Raw genomic sequence first — 24,449 nt, forward strand, 5'->3', positions numbered from 1 at the left:
CTAGTTCTAAGTTCTAGGGGACTAATGACCTCAGCAGTTGAGTCCCATAGTGCTCAGAGCCATTTGAACCATTTGAGAGCTAATACATGGACAGTTAGCTCTCTTGAAACTCCCTCTGTGTCGCCTCCTGCGTCTGAAAATTGGTTGACTGTCGAATTATGCACCGACTTCATTTAATAAAACATTATTATGTTACGAACGTCAGAAATATTTATCATATGTTGTTTCTAATGTCGAATATCCACTGTTAGTCCCATCTTAAGAATAACACAGAAAATGCTTACCATCATTGAATTTCCGGTTTATGAACCTCAGACCGGAACTTAGCCACACTGCGTGCACCTTCAGTGTACAGAAACAGTGGAGAACTTCATCGATCCCATTTTACTTGTTGCGTGCGCGAATAGCGGGGGGTGAGAGCGCAGATAGGGGCGGTACGCCAGCGGTGGTTGCACTCGAGTCGGTCAGTATCGACGAACACACGGTGATCCGTCATGATTCTATCTGGCATATTCTGCTGCTAGCCTTCCGGCTTTCCTTTTGTTGCCGCCGCCAAAGAATAAATATCCTTGCCTTATGTATATGGCGGTAAAATATATCACACAGAGACGTCAGATGATAGTATCCTCACCGTAGCCAAGCAACGTTATTTAATGTATAGCTTTGCATATGGCCTCACAGAGTCGTAAGCGATCTGTATCTGCGTCTATAGATGAAATCAGCTTTAACTCAATTTTATGTTTGCTGTAACAAAAGAGTTCTCCATCTTCTTCTTCTCCTTCTCCTTTTCCTCGCTGTACCTCGTCTTCTTCTGCCACAACTAACAAGAGATAAAAATAGAAACCAGAATGTGAAATAGGACTCCGATCATTTGCACGCAGGATGCCGTTAGGTGATATGAAATCTGACTCAGAAATACAAATGACGCAATTCAGTTTCTAAATCCATTAGTATGATACATTTCTCCCTAAAAACGGTAAACGACCAAAAGATAGTGCATTTCGAGGTTACAAAATACTCACAGTTCGAGGCAGTAATATCACTGCCACAGTTGTAATGCGAAGCATGCGTTGATTGTTGTCGAAGGGCGAAACAAATCTCTTATAATGAAACCCTTATCCGTTCTATTTATTTCAGTATGAAAGGTGTATGAGACATTGCGGTTACTGACCACTTCATAGTTTCCACGTGAGTCGCGTTTATTCCTCCAGGCACCTTCAAAGAATGGTTCAAATGGCTCTGAGCACTAGGGGACTTAACATCCATGGTCATCAGTCCCCTAGAACTTAGAACTACTTAAACCTAACTAACCTAAGGACATCACACAACACCCAGCCATCACGAGGCAGAGAAAATCCCTGACCCCGCCGGGAATCGAACCCGGGAACCCGGGCGTGGGAAGCGAGAACGCTACCGCACAACCACGAGATGCGGGCGCACATTTGTTCACACATTTTAAAAACACTTCACAGATGTAGGTTAACATGATACGATCAAAGATGACGTTTATCAGGAAGTGTCAGAATTCTGAATAGTAATAAGTTCACATATGCAAGGTATAAATTCTTTAAGATTACTGGGTTTACAATGACTATCATAACACGTGGAAGGAATAAATTAAAAGTCAGTGTTTTGTTTCTAAATCATCTGAGATCTTAACTGAGTGTGACATATCGAAAGAGAGTACTGTTTCACAATATCATTCAGTAACTGAGAGATTTTTAAAGGAATGTGTAGTTTTAGAAATAACAACATGTCTCATAGGAAACAAAACGTTTATGGATTTAGGTTAAGCACTCACTCATGGAGAAGTGTGTACATTATAGTGCATATCATTGTTTGTTGTTCTGTGAGCAGGGAACAGCATTTATTAACCACTTCCTGATTTTGCTTTGGAATTTTACTGTTGAACCTAGTTTAAGGTTAATTATGATTTCTGAAAAGAGACTCAGAGTTTTAACAATGTCCTCATCTTAGTTCACAATTACTACAGAATTACTTTTGTCAGATTTCACAGTCATGGAGTCATTATCTGTTGGGTTTCATGTCTGTGCTGTTAGCTGCTAAATCAATGTTTCAATGTTGTAGTTATCATTGTCCATGATTTTTACAGAATTGCTGTAGTCAGATTTTACAGTCATGGCGTTATTTTTATTGAGTTTCATGTCTGTGCTCTTTAAATGTTTTCCCCCTTCATAAACTGCTTTTGGGTTTCCCTCACTACTTGTGGCTTTGTGAATGATTGTATTTATATTATGTTCTAGGACAGTCTGTTCAGTGTTATTTGGATCATCTAAGTCAGCTGCCTTTTGAGTGTTTGATTACTCTGTGATTTGCATTGTGTTACAGCCCTTTCATAGGTAAATGTTGTTCTTTACCACTGAAGGTGATTTAAGTTTGATTTATCACTCTTTCATAAAACTGAGCCTTATTGGTTGGTTAGTAGTTGTGTTGTTACCGTATTTGAAGCAGTATTAGAGCAAGGTTATTTTGTACCAGTAATTACTATTGTGTGGTTTTCCTCCCCATTATATCAAACAGAGCTAGTACACTGTAGCACAGTTTACCAAAAGGGAATGTGAGGTACTGTAGATGAAGTCAGAAATGAAATCTTAGTAAAAGGACAGAGAAGAAATTGTTCAATGCTGTTATTACACATATTTAGAGCTACCTACTAAACTACACCCATCAGAACTAAAGTCGGTTTAAGAATACGTTGAAAATGCTGTAGAAGATGCCAGTGGAAATCACACACTGGCTCCAGATGAAGTTAGAAGTCGTACAAGCTTCAGTAGCAGCTAGACAACCAACCATCCTACAAAGCACTGTTTTATGAAAGATTCATTAATCAAACTGACATCACCTTCAGTGCGAAATAATAACTTTACTAAAGAAACGTCTATAGCACAATGTATAACCCATATTAATCAGCATTAACCTAAAAAGCCTCATCTCACTTACTGATGAAGCAGCGGACGTGACTGATCTAAACAGCTGTGAACCCACTATCCTAGCACACAACATAAATAAAATCATTCATAAAGGCACAGGTAAAATCAAATAACTCCAAATCAGTTTATGAAGAGAGAATTCTTGTAAATGACACAAACATGAAACGCAATAAAAATAATGCCATGATTGTGGGTTATGACAACAGCGATACTCTAGTAGTTATGGACAAAGGTGAGTACATCACTAAGAAACTGATTTTCTTTACTGGAAGCAAAATAACTGAGTTTAAACAACACACAACAGTAAAATTCCGAAGCAAAATCATAAAACTGTTTAACAAATTCAATTTTCCATTCATTCAACAACAAGCAAAGGCATCCATTATAACGAATCCCATTGCTCCGAGAATGAGATTGCAACATAAAACTCCTTTCTCGCCAAGTCATAGTTACACCAAATGAAAGTTCCTTTCGTCCTTATCTGTAAACTCTCGACAAATTATTATCATCCTCTTTTAGGGGTGCATGCTTTATTCTGATCACCAGCTTCTACTTTAAAATAAGCAACGTAGGCTTATCTGAGAAATGTATTGATACATCTCCTTTGACTAGGAATGCTAAGTAGAGTGACGTAGATAACAATACCAGTCAGAGCTGTTTAAGCCCTTACCACACAAACTACCACAGGCAAACACAACGAAATTTTTCTGGTGACACATAATTAAAAATTAAACACTGCTCATATTAAAACGAGAGCTCGGATTCAAAGTCGGAATGCGCTTCACTGTATCGCAAGCGACAGACAACGTCTCGCTACAGTATCTCAAGCGTATCTGAACTGGTCTAGACAATATGAGCATGTCGCTGGTGTGCTAAGGCGTCATTCACCATTCCCTCACAGGTCGGAGGAGGTTTATGTTAGCCAATAGATGAGCAATAGTACTTTCTATGCTCCACACTCCATCCCATGAAGAGTGGTCTCATTCACATTAGTTGTAAAGAAAACTGAACTTCGAAGAAGAAAACTAACCGCACTTTGGAAAACAGCAAAGCTGTTTAAAACAGCACAAAAATTGAAATCAACGTAAACTGTGTTACAGAAAAGGTCCCCAGATAATCATTCAGTAGAGAGTAACGAGCATAAGTAAGCGTTACATGGGAACGAGATCTGAAACGATCTACATCATCAGATGACCTATACGACAATGGCGCAGTATGTTGCATCGTCTTTGTGGTGCGAAGCTTTCTTCTGCATGGACAACATCGCTAGTTGAACAATGAGTCTGACGTCGTATCATGTGATACAATCGGTTACGGTTTGCGCTGTAAAGTGAAGGCGCAACAGGTATTAGAGTTGTGGTAACCCTGTTGACGTATGGAATTCTCTTAGTGTGCGATCATCACTGTAGCAATATGTACCATCCAACATGCAATTAATACGTAACGCAATTAACAGAGCAGTAATTAGTTATTTGCGGAATACAGATATGCGCAGGTACATTACGCGCTGACACACGCATGAAGAGGCTGGCGCTGGATAAACTCGTTATCATTATACGTGCTGTAATATCAAACCAATCATCGGTTTTTAGTTTGCAACGATAACCTTCGCTTCTCGTTGGTAGACCATTGACATTACCGTATTTCATTCAATCGTCCTGAACACGAAGTCCTCACCGTGTAGTGGAACCGAGAATGAATCACATACTTCTGGGTACAATACCGGTCGCCATCGCTTGAATTTACTCTCACTCTGGATTGACAACATGCATCTTCGTTTGTTAAGGCTTACAATCTTGTGGACTGCATGTATCTGATCTATCGTTATATTCCTTGTTATTCCGATGCAGTTTTAAGGGGACATTTAAATCAAATAAAGCAGAAACTGTTGTACCTTCAATTAATACAGGAAATACTCTCTTATGATAAGCCGAAACGTATAACTATACTCCAGAATCAACGTGATATTATGAAGCATACGTGCTGTAGCTGTTTGTATCGCAATACATCGACAAAGGTGCTCGGCCTGTGTTTAATATGGATGTCGTCACGTGGATTGTGAAGCAGTCTATGAAACGTATTGGAACGTGATCGCCAGTAGGCATCATGAATACCAAAGCTGTATCCCAGTTGTCATTATTTTATACCTTATAAGTCCATTTCACAGCGGCAATAAGAGCCGGCCGGGATGGCCAAGCGGTTCTAGGCGCTACAGTCTGGAACCGCGCTACCGCTACGGTCGCAGGTTTGAATCCTGCCTCGGGCATGGATGATTGTGATGTCTTTAGGTTAGTTAGGTTTAAGTAGCTCTAAGTTCTAGGGGACTGATGACCTCAGAAGTTAAGTCCCATAGTGCTCAGAGCCATTTGGACTATTTTTTTGGGTGGTAAGAGATGATCGACTGTGCATTTAAAAAGCAAATAACTTTATGATGGACTATATAGCGAAGCGTCATTCGAGTCCTACCACCACAATCACTCTTTTGGATGTATGGTTGTAGACCCTGTTTCTCTTTTTAACGATTAGCTAATGTGTTTCTCCTTGACACTGGCAAACTACAGAACAGTATAAAAAATAAAATTAAAAAAAGTCTAATGCATATACGATCACATTTTTCACAGAAATGTGTCGGGGGACAAGATATGATGGCGTCTATAATAAAGATGTCGCATGACTATAGTTACTGGTACAACTATCTCAGACAAGGTACCCACATATAAAAAGGACTACATCCGAACCTTGAGCTGGCTTCGTCACAGTTCATGATACATTTAAATGCTTTGTTATATCCATTTAAAAGGAAAATACACATGACACGGTAAGCGCTTTACTGTCACTTCCCCCGTTTCGTATTCCAGTTGCAAATGGAGCTCGTATTTCTCTAATGTTTTGGCCATTGCTGGTTTTCGAGACATTCCGCAGACGAGGGCGGATCGACTGATTTTCAAGATAACTGGAAGAACTGTAATATGCGTAACTGTTACGTACAGCTACACCATTTGAATAGTTCCACTCTTTCCATTCTTAGTGGGAATGATAAGGCTCGATTCGAGAAAATACGTCAGTGAATTTTCTTTTCAATTTATAGTAAGTCATAATATGTTTCGAAATAATGCATATGCAAAATACTATTATTGATACGATTTGTAGAGAAATTATATATTCTGCAGAATTTTCAGTGTCAGTAACAACAAGACTACACGTCATACCCGAGTCGCACAACGCTTATGAATGAGTATGAACGTTGATGGCCTTACGTGTGCAACCTGTGTATAGGGAAAGTGCGGTATTTACATAAATTACCATGACAAATACAGTTTAGAATATGTAATTGGACGAGACTAGAGTATTATGATTCACTAGAGATAACGAACTTATGAGGATCGACAAAAGATGTTTAGTGATCTTAGTGCAAAGATGAGTGTTTCGACAAAAACGTCAGCAAGACAGATTTCATGTACTACTGGTTGTAAAAAGGAATTGTGGCACTAAACATTGAAAATATTTCTATAAACTTCGTAACAGTACATGTAACGGCATAAGAAAAGGAAACTTGACATAGGCGGAGAATTAATCTGTGCATCAAATAGTGGCTACCCTTTAAATAAAAAATTTGTGTATAGATATGGGTGTGATAGCGTATTTCAGAAGATGTTGGAAAGATAACAGCGAATATTACCGCATGCCAACATGAAATATAAAGTATAGTCTTGTTTTAGTAGTAAGTAAATAAAAAATGTTATATTTAATCTTCTCTCTCAACATATACAAACTGAAGTTGCTTGCTCGCTTCTTTTAGTACGTACGGGCAAGTCTGTGGAATTACTATAGGGATTTTGGTACGTTGTAAGAATCCCCGGGACCAATATCTTGCCTATATAGGTATCGATAACTGGCAAAACTCGTTAAGGTTCTCGATACAGCCGGCCGCGGTGGTCTAGCGGTTCTAGGCGCTCAGTCCGCGCGACTGCTGCGGTTGCAGGTTCGAATCCTGCCTCGGGCATGGATGTGTGTGATGTCCTTAGGTTAGTTAGGTTTAAGTAGTTCTAAGTTCTAGGGGACTGATGACCACAGATGTTAAGTCCCATAGTACTCAGAGCCATTTGAACCATTTGTTCTCGATACCTAGGGTAGAAGAATAAAGTACTGATCAGCCAGAACATAATGACTACCTACCAAATAGTCAGTATGTTTACTTATGGCAAGGATAACAGCGATGACCCTTCGTGGTATGGAAGCCACGAAGCGTAGGTAGGTCGCTGGAGAGAGTTGGGGCCGCATCTCTACACACGGGTCACTTAATTCCCGTAATGAACTCCGATGTCACGTCCAATCTCATCCCAGATGTGTTCGATTGGATACAGATCTGGCTAGCTGGGGGCCAGTACATCAATTATTAAACTGGCAGTCCATCACACTCCTAGCCTTGTGACATGGCGCGTTATCTTGCTGAAATATGCAACTGCCTTCGGGAAACACGATCCTCATGAACGGGTGAACGTGGTTGGCAGCCGGTATACGACACTCCTCGGCCGTCGTGATCTCTTGCACTGGACCCATGGGTTCCCATGTGAATGTTCCCCAGACCATAATGTAGCCGCCGCCAGCTTGTCTCCATCCTGCAACAAAGATGTCAAGGAGCTATTTCCCTGGAAGACGAAGGCTTCGCGCCCTCCCTACTTGTCGTCTATCAAGTGGGGAAACTACCTCAAATTCGCTTACAAGAACTACATAGTCTATAGCGCATGCGCATCGAGAGAGACTTTCGATATTCTCGGTCTTTCTTCGCACACACTACTAGGCCTAAAGAAAGGAGTAATCAGGCCTTTTTTGTAGGAAATTTAATGTAGTTTAATTTTGTACCGTGGCTCGTTTCCGCTGGAGGGCTTGGTTTTAGAGTTATTCAAGAAAAACGTAATATTAAGTGTGTTCTATCGCGCGAAGCATGCCGAATAGCGTAAAAGTCCATCTGAAGTTTTGTGTTCAGAATCACCACCATTACCACTCCTCAAAACGTATTCCTTTCCTAGGGCCTCACCATGGATAGTCATTACTAATTTGATGTTACACTGGAAAAAATAACAGAGAATTACTTTCTTTTTGTTCAGGGGAAGAAATATGCCATGGATCCCACAACTGAGGTGTGTACTGTGTCTTAACGACACGATGAAAATAGCGTTTGAAGGCAATCAGGTAAACGCTTCTACAGAATTACGATTATTCTGCTGCGTTATCTTTCTTTCCTCAAATAACTCGTTTCACCTTATTACCTAGCCCAGTCTCTAATTTAATCCAGTTTCGCATTCGTTTAACCCGCCGCTCTGTTACGACCTTCTTATTCTCATCATTTTATTTGATGTGCATATAGTAATGTAAGAGAATTCCATCCCAGCAGACTCCATTTCCCTCAAGGAGATATAGACAGGCATCCCACCACAGGGCGTTTAACGTTTCATTGATATTATGTACATAAAACAATGCAGTTCCATTGCTACTGTTTTATATTGCGTTATTAACACCACATAATTATTCTGAATTTAGCTCGTAAAGTACCTTTATGCGGTGCATAAGAGTAAACCTTCATGTCGGCGGGGAAGAGTCCCATAAAACGGACGGAGATCTGTGAGGCGGGCATACGACAGCGATAGACTTGACGACCATAAAGTGGCGTCGCCGCTTTGCTGCTATTGGACAGCTGCAACCTAAGGGTGAGGCGTCTCGAAGAACTCATGTAGGCGGTTCTGCCTTGCAGTTGCGTAGCGCCGGCCTCGAGGAAGAGCGCAGCTGTCTGAAGTCAGCCGCTGGTGTTTTATGGGTAAATATAACAACAGTGTAATCTGGTAGTTATAAATACGTCTTAATAAAGTTTTTCAAGCGTTTACTATTCACGAAGTTTCATTGAAACTATAAGCCCATTACTGATACCCTCGAGAATAGAGCCATGTTAGTGGGAAACTTTAAGACCTTCAGGCGATCTACACTCACGCTCATAAATTAGGGATATGCTGATACATGGTGAAGCAACGGTCTGGTGGGCGGTTTGCGGGTTTAAATCACCTCGGGTATGACCATGGGGTGTATTTGACCTGCGGTCATTGTACGGTGGCCCTGGCAGCAGTCCACATTCGTAGAGCTGTGTTGGTGCATGTCAGAGTACGGTGCTGTGAGTAAGTGTTCAGACGTTTCCAGACGTTCAGTTGGTGACTGCGTGTTGAAAATGGCTCAAAGAACACATATTGATGTGTTATGAGGGGTAGAAGTCTATAGAGACTGGAGGCTGGTCAAACACAGCGGGTCGCAGCATGAGCCCTTCGTGTGCGACAAAGTGTGATCTCACGATTATGGCAACGATTCCAGCAGACAGAAAACGTGTCGAGGCGCTACAGTACGGGATGTCCACAGTGTAGAACACCACAAGAAGACCGATATATCATCATCAGTGCCCGCAGACGGCCACGGAGTACTGCAGGTAGCCTTGCTCAGGACTTTACCGCAGCCACTGGAACAGTTGTCTCCAGACACATAGTCTACAGACGACTGAATAGACATGGTTTATTCGCCCGGAGACCTGCAATGTGCATTCCACTGACCCCTGGTCACAGGAGAACCCAAAAGCCTGGTGTCAAGAAAACAGTACATGGTCATTGCAACAGTGGCCCCAGGTTATGTTCACGGATGGGTCCATGCATAGCCTGACCAGTGATTCTCGCCGGGTTTTCGTCTGACGTGTACCAGGAACCAGATACCAGCCTTTTAATGCCCTTGAAAGGCACCTGTATGGAGGCCGTGGTTTGATGGTATGGAGCGAGATTAAGATTGGTGCACGTACACCCCTGCATGTCTTTGACAGAGAAACTGTAACAGGTCAGGTGTATCGGGACGTCATTTTGCACCAGTATGTCCGCCTTTTCAGGGGTGCAGTGGGTCCCGCCTTCCTCCTGATGGATGATAACGCACGGCGCCACCGAGCTACCATCGTGGAGAAGTACCTTGAAACAGAAGATAACAGGCGAATCGAGTGGCCCGCCTGTTCTCCAGGCCTAAACCCCATCGAGCACGTCTGGTATGCTCTCGGTCGACGTATCGCTGCACATCTTCAAACCCCTAGGACGCTTCAGAAGCTCCGACAGGCACTGGGGCAAGAATGGGCGGCTACACCCTAGCAGCTGCTCGACCACCTGATCCAGAGTATGCCAACCCGTTGTGCGACCTGTGTACGTGTACATGGTGATCATATCCCATATTGATGTCGGGGTGCAAGGGCAGGAAACAGTGGCGTTTTTTAGCAAATGTGTTTCGGGACGGTTTTCTTAACTTATCGCCAATACCGTGGACTTACAGATCTGTGTCGTGTGTGTTCCTTATTTGCCTATGCTATTAGCACCAGTTTTGTGTAGTGCTACGATGTGTGGCACCACATTCTGCAATTATCCTTAATTTATTAGCTTGAGTGTACTTAATGATCATTTTGACTATTCAATATGTATGGCAGGTCTAAGAAACAAAGTGGGCAAGATGGTAATTTTAGCTTCCTGGAGCGTTTTGCTGAAGGTTTCAGATGAAGGAATACGACTCGAGAGGAAAATGACCCATAGTTGCTGTTGAAAAGCCGGCCGCGGTGGCAGTGCGGTTACTGGCGCTGCAGTCCGGCACCGCGGGACTGCTACGGTCGCAGGTTCGAATCCTGCCTCGGGCACGGGTGTGTGTGATGTCCTTAGGTTAGTTAGGTTTAAGTAGCTCTAAGTTCTAGGGCACTGATGACCATAGATGTTGAGTCCCATAGTGCTCAGAGCTATTTGAACCATTTGCTGTTGAAAACGTGCACTTGCGTAATCCGCTACAGCATTTCGCTCTCTCTCTCTCTCTCTCTTTTTAATCCAGTTTTAAGTAGTACTAACGCGATCTCGATCAAGGTCTTTTGCCAGTGCCTGGTAGGCGGAGAAGAGTTATCTGAGAGCAGCGTCGATATGGGACTGTAGCATTTCTTCCAGCAACTGACTAACGCAGCAACAGTCTTTCACGTCCAATTGCTAATACGATGTCGGTAGCGATCGAATGTATCACAAGCTACACTTCTGTCCTGATAATGGTGAACAGACTCGCACGAACATTGTAACACGTGTATATTTCACCACCCTTATCAAATACAGATGAACCTCTTTGATACACAAAGACTGTCAATAGTTCTCTTTGTTATTAAACCGTAAAAATCCCGAGCTGGTTGGAGGGTCATGCCTATAATATTCCAAATCTTCTCTGTTGTCGAGAAATCCGACGACTTTTCTCTCCAAGATATGGTTTGGCAGGCACGAAGACAAGCAGCAGATGCTCTCGCCGTGTGCTGGAAGGCGTTATCTTGGTGCAATGTAAGTCGAGAATGCCTTGCCACGAATGGGTGTTAAATATAGTCGATGTACCACTGTCAATGCTATGGAAGGAAATGACACCAGAGACCATCGCTCCTGGTTGTTGGGCCTTGTGATGGGAGACAGTCAGGACATCTCCAGAATCATCCTTAGGTTGGAATCTCATTGACTGGAGTAAAATTGTCTTTAGTGATTTGTCCTGATTCGAACTGAGCTCCGATCACCGGCAAGGATGTGTCTGGAATAAGCTCGGAGAGAGGTGGGATACCAAGGTGTCACCCACCATATGGTCCGACAACCACGACTGATGGTCTGGTATGCCATTTAATTTCGTAGCAGGACGCCTTCTTTTGTCATCCGTGGCCACCGTACTGCACAGTGGTAGGTCGACGATATTCTACGCCCCTTCATGGCAAACCATCGCGGTCTTACATTTCAGAAAGGTAATGGCCACGAACAAACGGCGAGGTAATAGCGTCTCATCGTGCTTGCCAAACGCTGCCTTGCCCAGCCAGGTCGCCAGATCTCTCCCAAACTGTGGAAAGGTCCGGAGCATTTTGAGCAGCTCGGAATTTTGACAGTCTAACGCACCAGTTTGACAGAATTTGGTGCGATATGCTTCAAGAGGACTTCCAACAACAGCAGAATACCTTGCTTGCATAAGAGCCATAAATGGACCAACGCGTTCTGAAATGCTCAACTTAGAGTGTACACGTACGTGTACTTTTGCCGAGAGAACCAGCCATCGTTCGCAACTATCAAACCAGTGACAGAACAAGCACTCACTAATGGAGAAGGTCGATCCCAAATGAAGTGGATAACTTCCGGGATCTGCTGGATGAGATGAAATGCTGGCAAAACACGCAGATACCCTGTGAAGCTTCTTATTGATGATATCAATTCCCAACTTTGTGGATAAAAAATGTACAAGAAAGTGTTTGGGAACTATCCTGCTCATGTTGTTGTTGTTGTTGTTGTTGTTGTTGTTGTGGTCTTCAGTCCTGAGATTGCTTTGATGCAGCTCTCCAGGCTACTCTATTCTGTGCAAGCTTCTTCAACTCCCATTACCTACTGCAACCTACATCCTTCTGAATCTGTTTAGTGTATACATCTCTTGGTCTCCCTCTACTATTTTTACCCTCCACGCTGCCCTCCAATACTAAACTGGTCATTCCTTGATGCCTCAGAACATGTCGTACCAACCGGTCCCATCTGCTTGTCAAGTTGTGCCACAATCTTCTCTTCTCCCCAATCCTATTCAATACCTCCTCATTAGTTACGTGATCTACCCATCTAATCTTCAGCATTCTTCTGTAGACCACCACATTTCGAAAGGTTCTATTCTCTTCTTGTCTACGCTATTTATCGTCCACGTTTCAGTTCCATACATGGCTACACTCCATACAAATATTTTCTGAAACAACTTCCTGACGTTTAAATCTATACTCGATGTTAACAAATTTCTCTTCTTCAGAAATACTTTCCTTGCCATTGCCAGAAATACTTTCCTCTCTACTTCGGCCATCATCTGCTATTTTGCTCCCCAAATAGCAAAATTCCTTTACTACTTTAAGTGTTCATTTCCTAATCTAATTCCCTCAGCATCACCCGACTTAATTCGACTACATTCCATTGTCCTTGTTTTTCTTTTGTTGTTGTTCATCTTATACCCTCCTTTCACGACACTGTCCATTCCGTTCAACAGCTCTTCCAGGTCCTTTGCTGTTTCTAACATAATTACAATGTCAGCGGCGAACCTCAGTTTTTTATTTCTTCTCCATGGATTTTAATACCTACTCCAAATTTTTCTTTTGTTTCCTTTACTGCGTGCTCAATATAGAGATTGAATAACCTCGGGGATAGGCTACAACCCTGCCTCACTCCCTTCCCAACCACTGCTTCCCTTTCGTGCCCCTCGGCTCTTGTAACTGCCATCTGGTTTCTGTACAAATTGTAAATACCATTGCGCTCCCTGTGTTTTGCCCCTGCCACCTTCAGAATTTGAAAGAGATTATTCCAGTCAACATTGTCAAAAGATTTCTTAAAATCTACAAATGCTAGAAACGTAGGTTTGCCTTTCCTTAATCTTGCTTCTCAGATAAGTCGTCGGGTCAGTATTGCCTCACGTGTTCCTATATTTCTACAGAATCCAAACTGATCTCCCCCCATGCCGGCTTCTACCAGTTCTTCCATTCGTCTGTAAAGAATTCGCGTTAGTATTTTGCATCCGTGACTTATTAAACTAATTGTTCGGTAATTTTCACATCTGTAATCACCTGCTTTCTTTGGAATTTGAATTATTATATTCTTCTTGAAGTCTTAGGGTATTTCGCCTGCCTCATACATCTTGCTCACCAGATGGTAGAGTTTCGTCAGGACTGGCTCTCCCAAGGCCATCAGTAGCTCTATCGGAATGTTGTCTACTCCCGGGGTCATGTTTCGACTCAGGTCTTTCAGTGCTCTGTCAAACTCTTCACGCAGTATCGTATCTCCCATTTCATCTTCATCTACATCCTCTTCCATTTCCATAATATTGTCCACAAGTACATCGCCCTTGTACAGACCATCTATATACTCCTTCCACCTTTCTGCTTTCCCTTTTTTGCTTAGAACTTGGTATCCACCTGAGCTGTTGATATTCATACAAGTGGTTCCCTTTTCTCCAAAGGTCTCTTTAATATTCCTGTAGGCAGTATCTATCTTACCCCTAGTGAGATAAGCCTCTACATCTTTACGTTTGTCCTCTAACCATCTCTGCTTAGCTATTTTGCACTTCTTGTCGATCTCATTTTTGAGACGTTTGTAACCCTTTTTCTTGCTTCATTTACTGCGTTTTTATATTTTCTTCTTTCATCAATTAATTTCATCATTTCATCTGTTACCCAAGGATTTCTAGTAGCCCTTGTCTTTTTACCTACTTGATCCTCTGTTGCCTTCACTACTGCATCCCTCAGAGCTACCCATTCTTCTTGTACTGTACTTCGTTCCCCCATTCCTGTCAATTGTTCCCTAATGCTCTCCCTGAAACTCTGTACATCCTCTGGTTCTTTCAGTTCATCCAGGTCCCATCTCCTTAAATTCCCACCTTTTTGCAGTTTCTTCAGTTTTAATCTACAGTTCAGAACCAATAGATTGTGGTCAGAGTCCACATCTGCCCCTGGAAATGTCTTACAATCTAAAACCTGGTTCCTAAATCTCTGTCTTATCATTATATAATCTATCAGAAACCTGTCAGTATCTCCAGGCTTCTTCCATGTATACTACCTTCTTTTATGATTCTTGAACCAAGTGTTAACTATGATTAAGTTATACTCAGTGCCAAATTCTATCAGGCGGCTTCCTCTTTCATTTCTTAGCCCCAATCCATATTCACCTACTACGTTTCCCTCTCTCCCTTTTCCTACTACCGAATTCCAGTCACCCATGACTTTTAAATTTTCGTCTCCCTCCACTATCTGAATAATTTCTTTTATTTCATCATACATTTTTTTTCAATTTCTTCGTTATCTGCAGAGCTAGTTGGCATATAAACTTGTACTACTGTAGTAGGCGTGGGCTTCGTGTCTATCTTGGCCACAATAATGCGTTCAATAAGCTGTTGGTAGTAGCTTACCCGCACTCCTAATTTTTATTCATTATTAAACCGACTCCTGCCTTACCCCTATTTGATTTTATATTTATAACCTAGTATTCACCTGACCAAAAGTCTTGTTCCTCCTGCCAGCGAACGTCACTAATTCCTACTATATCTAACTTTATCCTATCCATTTCCGTTTTGAAAATTTCTAACCTACCTGCTGGATTAAGGGATCTGACATTCCACGCTCCGACCCATGGAACGCCAGTTTTCTTTCTTGTGATAACGACGTCCGGAGATCCGAATTGGGGACTATTTTACCTCCGGAATATTTTACCCAAGAGGGTATCCTGCTCATAGAAGAGCCATTCTCCTTTGCTGAGTTTCCAACGTGTAGGCCATGTCGACCCATTTTCGACTTCCAGCCAGAAACCAGCCAACTTGATGACGTCGCACTAGACTAGTTTTGGGCCATTATATCGAATGGGTACGTAAAATAACACTTCAGAATTAATTTTGTTTGTAACGGTTTCACTTTATAGTGACACTTCGCGTTACAAGAGACTTATGGTACGCGGTATTCATTTAGACTGACTAGAGCTAAACATTGAAAAAATGAAATTGGAAATATTTGCCCTAAGACTAGAGGAAATACGGCTCACAACTTTTACGAGAGACGCCATTTATACAATGGTGTACAAAATTAAAGCAGCAAACTGCTATTTCCTCTCACTGTGTCTAATTCACAATATAATCGTACAAACTGTCAATAGATGTCCGCGCGACCGTGTTCTGGAAGGAAGATGGCATTACGGTCAACTGACGACCACGCCAGCGATGGTGTCAAGGCACCAATCAAGTGGGGTAGTATATGTCGTGTAGTCTCACATCCACAATCGCTGTGCACACAATCACAGACGGTGCAGGATGGCACAGAGAAGACGCCTACCAGACTCTTCAGTGGAGAGGCTTAGGAACGATGGAAGTTACTGAAAAAAACTGATGTTGACCGATGGCTTAAAGTGAATCGTTCTGTTGTTTCTCGGTTTATAGAGTCCGAAACCGTATGCCAAAGATCATGGCAGGGCCGAGCACAACTGGCATCAGAAATAGAAACGATTACTAGGTTGCAAGGGTACAGCGGTACACCTAAGTACTGAAGGGCAACTGCTATTTGTCATCGAAACATCCACTGGATGCACAAAAGGCTTAAGAAGAGTGGCCTTTATTGTCGGAGACTTGCTGTATGCCTGCCTAGTACGCGTCTTCACAGAAGGGAACGTCTAAAGAGGAGTCGTCAACATGCCACCTGGAGGGTCGAATAGTGGTCCAATGTTTTTCTCACAGGTGAGTCCCGATTTGGTCTGCAGAGTGATTCTCGACAGATTCGCGTCTGGAGCAAACGAGGAATACGATTTCGGGGCCCATACATTGTGGAAAGGGACTTACATCGAGGAGGATTCCTAAAGGTGTGTGTAGTGATTATGCTGACCACTCGAACAGCACTTCATGAAATTGTGCGGGTGAATCGGCAAGGCGTAACTGCTATCAGGCACCGTGACGAGATCTTGCGGCGTCATGTGCTGTTGTTGCAAGGAGCTCTGGACCCAGATTTTGTATTGATGGACAATAATACCCGACATCATGAAGCAAGGGTGGTTGATGTTTTCTTGGAAACAGAAGATACTGAACGCGTGGCGTGCCCTGCTCGCCCTTCCAATTTGAATCCCATAGAGCATGTCTGGGATGCACCGCGGAGACGGGTTACATCCCGTCAGCATCCACTAACTACTCCAAAAGACTTGCGAGCAGCTGTGCAGAAAGAATGGGTGTTATTTCCTCAACTTGAGATTGATGATATCATTCACTACATTCCTCGTCGTTGTCAGGCCTTAGTTCCTGCAGCGGAGGTCACAGCCCATACTGAGCACATTAATGAGTTATGAGAATGTGTGTACAAATCCGTTAAGTTGGAACATTTTTGTCTGCCGTTACGCATGTTGTAGTCGATCACGTTCTGTATTCTTTACATTGTTTCTACTTTACTATCACCTGTTTACACTGTTTTATGACAAAATAAACGCAACGCTGCAAAAGTTCTGTTTGTTGATTTAAGTTTAGATACTAGTGTATATGCATTTGCCAAGCTGACGCGAGGTCATCTAGCAGTGAAAATTGAAGTAAAGTTCTAGGTTCCTTCTGTTTTCCACTTTGCCAGCATAACAGATCAAGATATTTTATTATCTGTGTACGACTACCGTTGAATAATTAGTTGCAATTGAACGACTCTAACTTTTGCTTTATGAATAGGTCTACACGAAGACACTTTGATGATTTCCCCACTCTTTAAATATGTTTTCTTCGGTACCTGAAAGGATAGAAAAGACCGATACAGATCGTGATGTCGTAGACTTCAATACCTTACAGATACATCACCGTTGATTGAGAACGGGACAGAGAAGTTTGGTAGAGGAAGACCAATGAGGAGTATTTGGGAAGAAATTTTCTGTCCCAGTACAGTAAAGGGAAGCATCCCCAACTATTCAGTCAGAATGTGGATTGGAGACCATTTTACTTTAGTTAACCAAGTCAGAAATTCAGTCTGGTTAGGATGAAATTGTGTTTGTCTATGAGCATTCTAAGATGTAATATTAATGACCCATTAGCATGTGTATTGTATCCAAATGTGCGTATGCAGCGTGTCGTTCTTAAACATGCAAAAAAGCAGTCGCTAGAGTTTGCAAGAGTTACTATTATACTGATTGGAATACGGACAGCAGAAAGTAGTGTGAGGGAGTAGGATACGTTATGAAATGGAAACCAGGGCAGAGAGCGAGTTACTGTGAACAGTTGAGTGATAGGGTTGTTCTCAACAGAATCGACAGCAAAAGCCGGCCGAGATGGCCGTGCGGTTAAAGGCGCTGCAGTCTGGAACCGCAGGACCGCTACGGTCGCAGGTTCGAATCCTGCCTCGGGTATGGATGTTTGTGATGTCCTTAGGTTAGTTAGGTTTAACTAGTTCTAAGTTCTAGGGGACTAATGACCTCAGCAGTTGAGTCCCATAGTGCTCAGAGCCATTTCGACAACAAACCAACACCTACAAGGACAATTCATGTATACACACCAACTTCGCCAGCTGAAGATGAAGAGATAGAGAAAGTATATGAGCATACTGAACGTTTCAGTACGTAAAAGAAAATAAAAATCTAATAGGCATGGGTGATTTAGTATGCGGTTTTAGAGGAAGGATTAGAACAGACGGTACAGGAGAATATGGGCTTGATAATAGGAAAGAGAGAGGAGAAAGACTAATTGTATAATATATTTCAGATAGTAATAGCGATTAATCTGTTAAAGAAACACATGAGGTGGAGGCTGAAATATGGCTTCCCGGCTATTACACAAGTTGAAAATATGGTCACTATTTTTTTTTATAAACTTAAGTTTGCCATATTTCGTGACAGTACCTTTTCCATTAGACGTTTGCAAGTAAATATAAGTCTTGGCTTCAGTTGTCTAAGTATGATTCCACAATGCATCATTGTCGGCTGCAGAAAATGACGTGGTTCAACGTGTTTCTCTCATTTTGGTGTTTCAAATACAGTTTCTTCCAATGTAGTTTCTTCTTTTCAGATAATACAAAACTAATAGTTAACATATTTCAAAATTATTTATGACTGCGACCTTCACATTGTTCTTCCGTCAACACACACCAATGGTTAGCTTCCGACTCGGACTGACTATAGTCAAAGACTACTCCAACGTCAAAGATATTTTATGCAATCAGTTTCTTTTCTATTCTTCGATACATTTTCTAATAGTAATCAATATGCTTTTACTCTCAAAAACAGAAGTAAATTAACATATAATAAGACAAATTATAATAAATTCTGACAAAATTATAAGAAAACATTTTCAATTCAGTATCGACAAATACGGTAAAAAAATAACATCTCCCAGATCCATTACAACTGCTCCCCTGGGCTTTTGTTGTTATGGACATATACAACAAAATCCCGACAACACTCAGTGATGGATCTGTATTACACAATTAGTACATTAATGATGCAGTCTGATAACCTCTTCCAAATATGGACTCTTTGAATCTGTGGACTTGTTACTGGCTGTTGTTGCAATGATACTTCCCCATCAATCCCATACACAAAAATTTCAAGTAAAGAAATTATTTAACATGACATATATACATGGTATAAAACATACATGAGAAATATTCTAACATACAGCATACAGATTGAAAATAATAGAAAGGTAAAACTCATTTCCTAGAATAAGATTTAATTAATTTTTTTTGTTAACGTTAATTTCATTATGCTTACATATTGTACAGTAAAAATGATACTGGACATATATAGTGTAATGTGTTTTTCTCTATATTTGCCTTTTATATATAATTTTTTTAACTTCTGATTTTTTTTTATTTTTATATTTTTTTATTAGTCGTGGTTTTTTTGTTTTTTGTATATTTTTTTCTTATGATTTTCTTTTTAAATTTTTTTACTCATGTTTTTTTTGGATTTTTTTATGATTTTCTTCTTTTAGTACAGCTAAAGATACATCAGTATTATCTAAATTTTTGCAATTGTTTATATACACTTGCCTCTCTACTACAATATAACTACAAGTCACATTTTTATGAAGAGTACTTTTGCTCCCCACAACATCAGTATAAACAACAATAAACTGCTCATATATCACGAGGTTTTATCTAAAATTGGTTGTGAAACTTATACCTTTGCATACATGTCCTCACATGCAAGCCTTCACCCACAGCGAAGACTTAGCTTCCAAAATTAGAAAAATTCAGAAATGCTCACTAGGGAGACTATTTTTTGTAAAAAAGTAAAAATAAATCTTTCTCTCATTCTTTGTTACATCAGTGTTTTTTTTCATCAGTTTCAATTAACATGTGACTTCAAATTATTAATTTGTACCTGCAAATATACATACTTGGTTGTACAGGTAGTTTTGTTCTAACAAGCATATTCCAGTGGAGGACTTTTGTTTTAGATGATAATAGGTTATTTAAATTTTGAAATTATGATTTCTGTTTATACAGTTTTCAAGAGACAACATTCCTGAGACCAAATAATTTCTTTGACTTAGGATACACCAAACGATAAGCATTAGGGTGTGGATTTTCTATCACATTTCTCATGCTTGAGCAACATTCTGCTTGCAAATGCTATGGTACAATGTATCTTAACTCCATTCTCTACTCTTTTTTGAAATAACTCTGCTCCAAGCCCATAATTACTGCTATCAGTGTTCAAACAAAATGGTACATTAAAATCAGGTCTGTGTAATAAGTGTTGCTTCCTCAACTCTTGGTTAATTTTATCAAACTCTTCCTGACAACTTTTATCCCAAACCCAAACAGTGTTTTTCTTAAGTAACTGACTTAAACATGGTGCATTCAGACTCTGATCACTTATATGTTTTCGGTAATAACCGCATAACCCAAAGAACGACTTTAATTGTTTTTTAGTCTTAGGAATAGGAATTTCTGAAATTGCTTTAATTTTTTCTGGATCTGCCAAAATTCCCTTGTCTGTGACAACATGACGCAAAAATTTTAATTCAGAAACTGCAAATTTACATTTCTCTAATTTCAATGTCATCCCCCCTTTTCTAAGTTTTTCACAAACTGACTTCAAAATCAAAAAATGTTCCTCCCAATTTTTCCCTGTAACCAAAATGTCATCTACATAGATTATCAGTTTAGACGCAAGTTCTTGCCCCAGTACATGATCCAAAGCTCTTATAAATTCGGAAACAGAAGAATTTAACCCAAATGGCACAACACAAAATTGGTAACTCTTACCATTGTACAAGAAAGCAGTATATTTTCTAGAATTAACCGAAAGTGGTACTTGATGAAAACCCGAAGTTAGATCCAAACTTGACATATATTTTATATCTGTAAATTTATAGAGTAACTCATCAATATTTTCAGGATGGTCTGTCTGTCTGAACAAAATTTTGTTTAAGTGTCTAGAGTCCAAAACCAATCTTACTCCACCATCTTTTTTCGAAACTACTACTAAAGGATTATTATATGCACTGATACTCTTTCTATTATATTACATCCTTCCATCTTTTTCAGCTCTTTCTCAACAGCAGGTCTTTTTGATATTGCAGTAGTGTATGGTTTTATGAAAAATGGTTCATGAGGTTTTACCTGAAGCTCACACTGGTAACCCTTTACCCTACCAGGTATATCACTAAAAACATCACTGTATTCCCACAGCAGATTTTCTAACTGTTGTTTCTGCTCCCCAGATAAATTTTGTGTTTCTGAAATTTTCAAATTTACTAAATTCCCAAATTCAACTTCATCAGTATCAAATCTATGAATGTCAATATTCTCCAATCTATTTTCTTTTAGTAAATTAATACTGTCAAAATTTCCATTACTCTGATCACCAAGTGTGTTCACAAAATTTGTCTGAATGTATTCCCTTTCACTAGTTTCTATCAAAAGTTTTCTTCCAGCCCAATCAAATGCTGTATTTACTTTTACTATCCAATTCATACCGAAAAGAAAATCCTCATCAAATTCCTGAATTACAAAACACCCATGTGTGAACAACTTGCCTTCAATTAAAAATGTTACTGAAGCCTGGTTTTTTACCAATTTACTGCTCTTCCCAGTAGCACCTTTTATCTTTACCCCAACAACTGGCATTTCAACATAATCTTTCCCCACTTTCAATTTTTTGCTTAATCTTTCAGATATTCCCGAGATCTCACTTCCTGTATCAATTAAACACTTACCAATCCATGACCCAATTTGAACTTTTATATAAGGGCTGCAAAATTGATCACTTTTCTCAGAACCTGTATCCTCATGTAATAAATCACTTTCAATTTCCCCAAACCTAAACTTATCAGAATCATATGGTATACCATTATATGTATTATTTGTCACAGTTATAAAATTTGCACAAGATACAAAATTGTCATTAGTACTCTCTATTATCTCAAATAGCCAAGAATTTTCATCCAAATCACATCGTATACTATTGAAGTACTTATCCTTCAGCTTTTCAAAAATAAAATATCTTATCTTTTTCCACCACTCAGGACATACAGTTTCACATACATTAATAAGCATCTTTCTAAAGTTCTTGTCAAAAGAAATAGTTTCACTGTTCAGCCATATATTCATAAGAAATGTGTGTGTATCATTAGTATCTATAAAAGTTTCACTTAGGTAAGAAGTTATACATGTGTCATCGTTATTTGTGTAGTCAGATTCTTTACCAGCAACATCTAAATTCACACTTTTACATACACCCAGATTGCGAGTATTAATCATCCTGGTAACATCCCTGGGAATTTCTATAATATTCTCACTATTTAATCCATTTTCAACCATGTGTATACCCAACTCCATATTTAAACTAATGAAATACCTTTCCTCAACATTATCATCAATACCATTACTATCATTATCAACTTTATCAACAACATCATTATCATTACACGTATTCAGGTCATACACATTCAAATTATCTCCCAAAATATTATTTCCCCTTTCTAAAGTTACCAGATCCCTTTCACCAACATTTTCATTCCCACAGCATGCATTCTCTCTTTCATTCACACACATCTCTGAACTACTGCAAATTACATCATCCGACAAAGTGTTTTTCTTTTCTGCCCAAGTGTAAAACTCTGTTAAATTAAATGAATCACAATTACTTTTATCTACTGTATGTTCTTGTGTATTGAAAATGTTATCTTTATCATTATTATTTTCCTCTTGTAATTTCTTGAATAAGTAACAACTAATGACCTCATGTGATAGCTTAGGTTTGGAACTGACCTGTTTGGGTTTATGATAGTCACATCCACTGGTCCTTTCATCATGCTCACCTTCTGCCTCAACCTTGCGGACCTTCAAGGGGGCGTCAACTCGTTTTTTATTTCCGGTTCCTGTTTGAACTGCTGATTATGGTTCTGCCAATGTCTCTGATCAACATTTCTTTATCCCATTCCTATGCCAAACATTACCTGATTGTTGGTAGTTTCTCTTTTACTGACCTCTATCAAAATTTCTGTGATTTTGATCCCTAAAGTGTTCTCTCTTTTCTTGATTATTAACGCAAAAATGTTGTTCTTGTTCTGGATAAAAATTATGGTCCTTCTATTCAAAATTGCTATATCCCCCTGAATTTTGACTGACACCATGATAATTGTTTTGTTCCCTTTTTTGAAAGTTGTCATTTCCACAATTTTGACCATTACCTTTCTGAGTAAACCCACTGTGTGTTCTTGTTGTTACCCTATCCAACTTTTCAATATAATTGAGAAACTGCTCTACATTACTATCAGGACAATGAACTAAACTCAACTGCATTGCTGATGGCAATCTTCTCTTTAAGGTATCAATTTTGATCAAGTCATCCAAAGGTTTTCTTAAATGAATATGTTTTTGAAGTTCATTTTTGCAAAATTGTTTCATGTTCCCATCTGATTCCCTATAGTTTCGCCCATTCAAAAATTCACTTTTGATTCTAGTTTGTTTAAGATCATCCCAAAATTTTTCCAAAAATTTTGATTCAAATTCTGAAAAGGTCATCCCCAAAGTTACAATCTGGTTTGCCCAAGTCAAAGCTTCCCCTTCCAAGAATTTTTTCACAAATTTAATTTTTATTTCATCTAGTGAGTGAGGTAAAAAACAATCCTTACAATACTGCATAAAATCAATGGGATGTAAGGGTCCATCTACCGAAAAGTGCTTCACTGGAATATTAGATGCAAGATTACATGTGTTGACATTGTAATTTTTGCTTCGAAATTCAATGTTAAAACTTTCAATTTTTTCGCTAAGTTCTTTGACAGATTTTTTGTTTTCTAAATCATTGCATTCTACTTTTTCTTCTAGAGTAACCAAACGATTGTCAGTTTTTTGTTCTACATTTTTAACTAAAACTTTTGTATTCTCATCCAAATTTTTAATTTCCCCTTTTATCTCATTAAAATCAATTAAATATCTTTCCCTATCTACCAGTAACTCATTTTTTACAGTATTAATTTCACTGCTCAATTTAACATCAATTTCATTTACTTTTGCTTCCTCAGATTCAATTTTTTCCTCAACACTGCCAACTCTGTTCGAAAGCTCACCCACTTGGGTATTGACTGCTTGGACTTGCAACAAAATGTTATCAATTTTTTCATCCCAGTAAGTCTTATTGTCGTCAACTGATTGTTTAATTTCCTTCGTGAAATTTACAAGAAAACTTTTTAAATCAAATTGGTCGGTTCTTTCTGTTTCATTTGACCTGTCCTGATGTTCGAAGACTATTAAATTACTACTTTCTACTTTAGGCACAATACTATCGAAAATCTCATAAGTCATTGTGAAGAACAAAAATTTATACACAACAATACAAAACAAGATAAAAATATTGTTTTAACAAAATACGAGGGTTTCGTGACTTATCTGGAACACTCTTCTACTGTTGCAAAACCACGTTTTCCATCCATGTGATTGTTGACCAAAATTCTTGAAGTATTTTCTTCTGT

At 39.7% G+C, this 24,449-nt stretch overlaps 1 protein-coding gene across 1 annotated transcript in view; it reads left to right on the plus strand.

The window, feature by feature from the left end:
* The window catches only part of LOC124799178, a 777,782-nt gene that overhangs the window by 634,102 nt on the left and 119,231 nt on the right, over positions 1–24,449 (plus strand). The window lies entirely within an intron of this gene.

The sequence above is a fragment of the Schistocerca piceifrons genome, chromosome 5 (assembly GCF_021461385.2).
Source record: "Schistocerca piceifrons isolate TAMUIC-IGC-003096 chromosome 5, iqSchPice1.1, whole genome shotgun sequence".
NCBI classification, from domain to species: domain Eukaryota; kingdom Metazoa; phylum Arthropoda; class Insecta; order Orthoptera; family Acrididae; genus Schistocerca; species Schistocerca piceifrons.